The sequence below is a fragment of the Alosa sapidissima genome, chromosome 18, assembly GCF_018492685.1.
Source record: "Alosa sapidissima isolate fAloSap1 chromosome 18, fAloSap1.pri, whole genome shotgun sequence".
Classification (NCBI taxonomy): domain Eukaryota; kingdom Metazoa; phylum Chordata; class Actinopteri; order Clupeiformes; family Clupeidae; genus Alosa; species Alosa sapidissima.
This window is the reverse complement of record NC_055974.1, coordinates 12,754,465-12,763,053: the sequence shown is the minus strand read 5'-3', so window position 1 is coordinate 12,763,053 and position 8,589 is coordinate 12,754,465. Positions and strand designations below refer to the sequence as shown.

The following is an 8,589-nucleotide window of genomic DNA, read 5'->3' as shown; positions in this document are numbered from 1 at the left end:
GACTATAGAAAACATAGATGCGGACACTTTCAAATACAGCTATGCCAATCTCTGAGACCATAATAGTCATTCTCGTCTTCGAGAATGACTATTATGGTCTCAGAGATTGGCATAGCTGTATTTGAAAGTGTCAACACTTGAACACTTAAACATTTGAAATGTTTACAGAAAGGTTGTCTCTAACGTATAATCAGTCAAGGGAGAGAGGGAGGGGGTGCATCCTACAGAGTATTTGGGATTACAGGCACTCAAGTTTCCAATTTACATTCGATATCTTTGACCACAGAGCGAAGGTTTCTCCTCGCATCTCTAAGGAGGCGGCCATGTGCTCCCTCAGAATTCACACCACGACTTTTCCTTTGCCAAGGTCTCAAAGCCAAGCGTTTAGGCTCCACAACAGCAAGAAACACAGGTCACCTACTGTGGCCACACTCACTGCACGAGAGGGGGAATCGAGACTAGTGTTCAGGGAAACAGCTGCTTACTTCTGCCCTGTAATCTGGCAGCAGAAGAGATGTGTGGAGTGGCTGAGAGAAAGAGAGAGAGAGAGGGAGGGAGGGAGGGAAGGAGGAAGCCTGAAGCAGGGCTCGGCGCGTTATATAAACCTTTGACTGAAACTGTGTCAGAGATGATCCATTTTCTTCACAACAGGAAGCCCAATCTGAGTCAGAATCACGGCGGGGGTCCAGGGAAGGGAGGTGATTCATGTAATCTACTCCAAATTGTTTAGAGCCATTTTTGTCACTTTTTAAGCATGCCTTTTGGATCTTCTCTCTTACAGGCATTTCTAAACTTAAACAGTAGCGGTGCTTCCGGCTGGACTTTTTCCTTCCACCCTCTTTCTTTCTGCCATTTTGACGGGAAAGTATTACAGTGCTTCCTGTCAAGCCACTTTTTTAGCTTCTTTCACCATTCCGCAACAAAGGGCATTTTGAGGAAGTCAGACGAGTTCGTCACAGCATCTCTGACACCAGGCTGCCCCGCTCCTGTGGCCCAGGACTGTCAGTTTAGCGCTGGGGGTGGGGGGGTTGGTGTGTGTGTGTGGGGGGGGGGGGGTTGGTGTGTGTGTGTGTGTGGGTGCTTGTGGTGCAGAAACAAACCCCAGCTCCTCTTCAGGAGACCTGTATAGCACTGAGGCAGCCTCCTCCACACACACACACACACACACACACACACACATCCTCTCAAGGTTACAGGCTGCTCGGCTCAGCAGCGAGGTGGCTGCAGGGCTCCTCATTTCTCTGTGTTAGCTGTCAGGCACATATTCCTCAGGCCTGTCTGGGACACGGACACTTTTATTAAGCAGCGGCAGTGGCGGTGGCGGGGCCCAGCCACAGTGTCACCAGCCACTTCACATACTACCAGACAAGAGTATTTTTAGGGGCAAACCTGACATGCCATATTTTCACCCTCCATCCTCACTAACCACCCCCCCTCCCCAAACACAAACACACACACACACACACACACACATCGTCCCGTATCCTCAAAAGAAAGATAACCGTTTATTACTTTTTAGCAGCATCCGTCTGCAGAGGGAGAGTAATGAAAGGCTCCTAGTCAATATTTTACGCCTTGATTCATTTTTTTTTTTTTTTTTTCGGGGGGGGGGGGGGGGAGCACCTCCACAGGATACCTGTGAAACAATAGGTGTCATAACCAGCCCGGCTCGGTTATTAATCTCCACCACGGCTCTTTAATCAATCTGCTTGCTCCTGCACAAACAGCGTAATGCATTACGGAGCTAAACGAAAGACCATATTTCACCCGGGCACAAAAGCATGGCTCCTGGGGTGATGTCTTCCTCCTGTTCACCAACCATGCATTACATCCAGTACTGGCTCCTCCACATGCCACACAGCCAACACCACTTGATGGCATAAATAAATGATCACATTAATTAGCGATAGTTTTGTTCTATTTTCCCAGCATATGTTTGCATTACTGGTCAACGAGGCTTCTCCCAAACTGTCCGTGTGTTACATACAGTAAGTATGGCAGGAATAATAGTCATCTACAATATGCCAATTTATGTCCATCATGCTGTTGAATGTGTTAAAGTGAAAAGAAAAACTGTGTGGAAATCAGCTAAATTACAGAGTAATAATGACAAAGGAAAATGTTTTCAGTCTTATGGTATTATCAAAAGAATGTGACTCTCTCCTGAGTCCTTCAGTGGAAAGAAAATGGAATCATCGCAACAACTGGAATCCATTTCAGAGGTATGTTATGAAGTCATAAGACGAAATCAATGACTTCCAGCGAGAAATATGAGAGGGAAAAAAAGCGCCACTACCACTGTTAATTCATGCTGGATGATCATACTGCAGCAATTATTCAAAAGCTTTGATTAGCCTGACTGCTTGCAATCATGGCTGAAAATCAATTTCAGGGACTTCAGGAATTGAGAACTGAGCATGTGCCAACAGGCCAAGAGCAAGTTTGGATATATATATATATATATAAAAATCGTCCTTTTTTTCTTTCAAAATTAGCCCTACCTCGCTCCCTCCCTTTTGGGATAATCAGGGTAGAGGAGCATCGAGCTTGTCACTGAAGCCAAACCAGCGCCGCAAGTGATGTGCAGCCAGGTACCTTCAAATTAGCGTTCATGTAACTGCTGGCACCCAACACCACGTCCAAGCGGCTGTCATGGTTGCTCGGCACATCCGCCGTCAAACTGGCTAACGCTCCGTGATTTGTTTTGCCTCTCCCAAGGTACCGTGAAGTTGAAAGGAGAAATGTTTCCACACACGACCGGCTCAGCGCTGGTGCTAGCGCTCCTTGCTAAATAGATTGGCTCCAACGCTGACGGGGAAGGCAGCCGTATATATGCCTGTTCTTGACACTTGACGATCGTAATGCTTCGCTATCAGCATTCTGAAAAGATCTGTTGATGATGCACAATTTGTAAATACTCTCGCTGTGTGGCCAAGACAAGGCAACTGATTTTTTTTTCTTTTTTTAAATTTCATCTTAAAGCATGCATTGGGGGCTATTTTGAGACTGCCATGCCAAATGTGAATTTGCACAGTATATTCTTTTTCAAGCGGCATGCTCTCTTTCATTTAAATTCACTTAAACTACCTACATCAGAGAGCATAAACATCAAAAGCTGTGACATCCTGACAACAACACATGCAATGCTAATTGCAATGCTAATTGCGTGTTTTTCTACTGTAACATTGCACTTATTTATTCATTCATACTACATCAATCTAATTAAATCACCTATATGGAACTCTTACTTTCTCGTAATTGTACAATAATGGCAACTGATAAGAAGCCCTGTTTTAAAAGTAGTGACGATGGGGGCATTGTCGGTCTCACTGGCCTATTTCTGAGGCCAAAGAGAAGATTACAAAGAGCAGCACAGATACATTGTGGGTCTGTGTGAGTGTCTTTGTTGCTCCTTCTGCTCCTCCTATCTTCTGGATAAAGTAAAGACAAAAAAAACTCAAAAGGCCTCTCTCGCCCAAGGGGGAGAACTGAGTTTTGGAGGGGGCATGAAACGAGACGACGAAGGGGGTGGGGGTAGGGGGGGTTTGCTGCCTCCTCCTCCTATCTCTACCCAGAAGACCCAGGATGAGATTTGGGCTCGTTGCCCAAAACCTTAAATATGGAGAGAACAGGCAGACTGCAGTAAATCTTCCCCCGCACATAACCTAATCATCATTCCCTCCACAACAACCTACTTACATGTGTTACAGATCACTAGTACATCTTTATTTGTTAAACAAAACCACATCAGGCTTTGATGTGCAGGTTTGCCGTATTGGATAGTGCAAATGGTATTGCTTCACAGGGCCTCAAACTGATGCCGAAGACATAGACTCTATAGAAATAAATTACTAGGATGGCTGACATAAAAATGATATTTTCCCTGAATAAATAGAACCCATGTATTGGCCGTGACCAGATGGACTCGGGCCCTAAACTGGTCTGGAGTAGACGTCAGATGCTCCTTCTGTGTGCCCTTATGAAACAGAAGTAACAGTATAAGACGTGTAGAAGTGTACTATTCTAATAATAATAATAATAATAATAATAATAATAATAATAAGCTTTATGTGTATTGTACTTTCATACACAGAATGCAATGTGCTCTGAGATGTTATGTAATACCTCTATAATATCCTTCCCCCCTACAGTGTTTCTATAGTACATTTTTATGGTACTTCTATAGAACTTCCCAAAATTCCTAATCTCTATATTATTCCTGTAAGACTACTACAATATTTTGTCCAAAAACTATAAGATTCCGTAGGGTTGCTTCATCTTGCTGGAGTGAGCTTCAAACTCTAATAAAATATAGACAGAGCATACAAGAGTTAGCTGGAACTCCACACATATCTCTATCAGACAATTAGTAAATAAGGGCGACCCATGGCCAGGGGTTTGGCAGGGTCAGGATTTGGCAGTTTCCAAGCTGGGAGGATGAGCCAATCCACATGGAGAACATAAATTGGGGTCATCTGTAAAGTGGTGCCTAATTGGCATGTTTATAAAAATGTGACTGGAAGTGAGCACGCCAGACGCCATTTTTAAAAATGGTGGCAGCCAATTCAGTAGCCTGGGTTTTCCAATGCTGCCTTACACGCGCAATTCTATTCATGCTGCTAGGCAGCCTGGATTCCATGGACTTCGTTTTCACCTCAACGAAGGAACCAATCACAGAACAGAGGGGGGACAGCAAGACGATGACGACACACCGAAGCGGTTATGAGCTACGTACAGACGCATTTGATAGACATTCTTAGCGCCCAATAAACAGCTCTGGACATTTGTAAACCACGTTTCAAATACAAGAAAATGAATGTGTAGTTCCCAGACCGGTTTGACTTTAGCCAGGCTACCAATTCAGGCTAATTTTGGCTGAATTAGCCAGCCTAGCATTGGCCCTTGTAATGAATGGGGCTGAAACGCCCCCCCACCCCCCCCACCCCCCTCCCCTCCACTCCACTCCAGTTCTATATAATATATTATATGTAATTTTATTACATCCATGCTCATGGCCTGTGCTGCCTCATGCACCTTCCAGGGATGGGTTGACCCCTTGATCCACACACAGGCCTACTCATGGGTACCTGTACACGTGAGTGAGTGTGTGTGTGTGTGTGTGGGGGGGGGGGGGGGGTAACACTGAGACTCGCCCTTCTCCTCCCCTCCCTCCCCAGCAGAGGAGCCCAAGTGGCCTGCTCCCCCTCAGGCCGATTGTCTTATGAATGTTTCAGTGTGAGGGGCCGTGATAGTGTGTGTGTGCGTGTGTGTGTGTGTGTGTGTGTGTGTACCAGGCAGCCCCCACCTGCCCTCTCTGGGCCATACAGCTACATTAAATGCCAATTAGGATGGAGACTGCACTAACAGCATCTGGGACTGTGTGGAGAGCTGCTGCTGAAGAGGCCTGGGGGAAGGGGGGAGGGTTGTGTGTGTGTGTGTGTGTGTGTGTGTGTGTGTGTGTGTGTGGGGGGGGGGGGGCTGCCTAGTTAGTCCCTCCATGGCCACAGTGGAGATGGGCGGGGAGCGTGTTTGTCACTCTTTATCAAGTGAAGTCCACATACACACAGAGTTTGCTAATAGAGGAGTTGTGTGAGAGCAGTCTACTCTTTCTTATATTAAAAAGGTGAAATAAATTAGCCTACCAACAATGACAAGTCAGCTGGAAACGTCCACCCTCTCTCCCTCTAGTTCCCAATTAAAACGAGTAGCATAACGTTCAATTTAGATCTGGTGCATAGGCTAATGGAGACTGAGAGGACCCAAAAAGTATCATCCTTATGTAAGATGCTGTTGCTGCATTTTGACATTGTAATCATTCTCTAAGAAGAGTGAAAAGCAGTTTGCAGTAAAGCTTCTCTGGCTAAATTGTGGTGCCCCTTCTGTCCCTTGGTGTCGTGCGCACAGTGCGAGAAGTGCGTGGTTGTGGCGGCACTGGACACTTTGCTCCAGGTGCGTTTACAGAGATTTACAGGTGCAAAACTGTAAGCGAGCTGTTGGTGAGCTATCAAGCTAATTCTAATGTTTGCTAGCAAGCTAATGTTCGCTAATGCTAATGCTAAGCTAGCTAGCTAGCTACCTTGGCAAACAAGCTGGTTTACATTAGCTAGCTAATGATTTGTAAATTAAGTATTATATACCAGCTCTATGTGCTTCAACTTACCGATCTCTTCTAGTGGTGTATTTTGGTCGCCATCACCGGCTTCAGATGTCCAGGGCAGGCTAATGTCCAGCCCTTAGCTCTGTGTCCAGGCTACAGAGCTAAGAGGTGGGATTTGATTGGTCCGTCTGTGTTCATTCAGGGTTTTGATTGGATATTGAATCTACTGGAGATAGAACCTTATAATACCAACTCGGTTTATGTTTTGTGAGATGGAACCTTTTTATTTTATTAATAACTAACTAAAAAATATTTTTTATACAAAAATAACATCACACAGGCATTAATAAACACCTAATGGATCAGATTATGTCAAAAACTCAATTTCGACCAAAAGTGGAGATAGAACCTTATAATTCTAAGCTCACGAGTAGCCGACAAGTTAATGAGCTGTGATTGAAAATCGGGACTGGAGCTGTCCCTGACGGGACAAATCAAAATCACCCAAAATACGGGATGTGCCGCACAATTCGGGATGGTTGGCAACCTTATCCACAGCCTAGTCCAAGCAGCATAAAAGAACAAAGGGACAAAGAAAACAATGCATTCTTCAGTGCTTTAGGTTTAGCATGAAATAGCATGGACTATAGCCATAACATGGTTTAGCATTAGCATGAAATAGCGTGGACTATTAGCTATAACATGGACAGGGATTTCAAAACCCGTCTTTGGTTGAGTGTATGCTCAGAGCAGCTGACTGACTTCACGACACTGCAGTGAATGACAGTAACAGGACAGGGCTTAGGTCCCAGGCCTGTGGTTAAACTGAATGGAGGTGGTGGATGTCATGTTTGTTGAATTGACATGAACAGGAGGTGAACATTGCAGATCAGACCAGTGGTGTGCTGTGGTGTGTGTGTGTGTGTGTGTATGCGTTTTGTGTGACTTTTTCACAGTACAAGAGAGTGTAAAGGTTTAAAGGTCATTGGGTCAAATTTCCTCAGCCTACACTTAGTTCTAATCCCCTCTACTGATGTTCACTACGTCGTCTCATTCTGTACCTGAGATTAATCAAGTCACTCTGGAGAATAGTGGAGGCACAAAGTCAGACTATGGATTTTTTTTTTTTTTTTTTTAAGGAGGCAAATAAGAAGAAAGATGTTCGAATCAAAACAGCGCTTAGCCCAGAACAAGTTAATGATCACGGGCCACATCTAAGTCAACAGAGCCACCGGCCGCGCTGGCCCCTCTGTCAGATCAATATCTGCAAATAATAAATGAGCTCCCACAGGGTCACCCCAAAGCTCCCAGCAGCGCCGGCGAAAGTCCACAATTTGTGCAGGACTCAATAAAGCAGGTGGAGGACCACGGTGAGACCATCTTTAGCACTTTATAATAGAAAATTAATGGAGCTCAAATCATGGCTGAGGGCACCCTGAAGGCTGCCTAGTTATAACTGTCAGATGCATGGAGATCCCCCAAAACATAGATTGCAAAAAGCAGCAAAGGGATGCTAACATCCTCAGTCAGTTTAAGATTTACTACAGTTTTGCCATTTCAAATATAGAATAGGCAGTACTTGTACAGTACACAGTACAGGTTGGTTAATAATAGACCTTTCAACAGCATAAACAAACATGTATACTCAGGCATTTCCGGTGGCTCAGAAAACAACAATGAGATAATGGTAACTTAGGGACAAACAGAAAATGAAAAAAAATTTAAAGTCTGTATTTTGAGTATTATGTTAAAGTTTAATTAACTTCCACTTCAAAGTATCTGCGTTGGTTTTCGAAGGTTTCAGCTGGAAACAGATTACAGGACTTGATTACACGTTGAAATGACTATAGACAACAGGTGAAAGGGGAATGCTTTTTAAGTCAGATGCTACTGAAGTAATGCTATTTATTGATAGTTGACCGAAGGTAGGTACAGTAATGCAATTTGCTCAGGCAGCCAAAGTAGAATGATTAGCATCAGTTTATGCAATTTCACTGCATTCTGTTAAAGTTAATCAACAGTGTAAATCTAGTCACTGCATACATTGTAATTACAGCATGTTCTCCCAAATGTATAAGAGGGGATGTTTCATTTCAAAGACTAATAACAGCCTTACCTGTAGCCTAGCCTAGCTATAGCCTACAGCTTCCATTTAAAAGTAGCATTATATCACCTCTTTTGAATCTGAACCGTAACATTTCATTGAAAATGTATACAGTAGATAAAATCCACTCCTGGCCTTCTCAAAGACCAGTTCAACTCTGTTCTAAGAAAATACTGGAACCGCAATAACATAGGCTAACCTAGAGCCCAAATGCACCTGCTAGAACCCATGCATGTTATACTGGAAATGTAGTGACATTAGTTAGTTTCTTCATTAACTTAATTAAAGCAAAATTAATATTGTACGTTGCTGAAGTATTTCCTCAAAATCCTTTATGAAGAAACCTATATGTTTTGTAATTCATGCAGCCATTAGATACTAAATAAAT

General features: G+C 43.8%; 1 long non-coding RNA gene across 1 annotated transcript in view; it reads right to left on the bottom strand.

Moving 5' to 3' along the window:
• Positions 1-6,521, bottom strand: part of LOC121689985 — a 31,494-nt gene extending 24,973 nt beyond the window's left edge. The window contains exon 1 of the long non-coding RNA XR_006024959.1: positions 6,161-6,521. This is a non-coding gene — a long non-coding RNA (uncharacterized LOC121689985). The remainder of the gene's footprint in view (positions 1-6,160) is intronic.
• Positions 6,522-8,589: the final 2,068 nt, after the last annotated feature.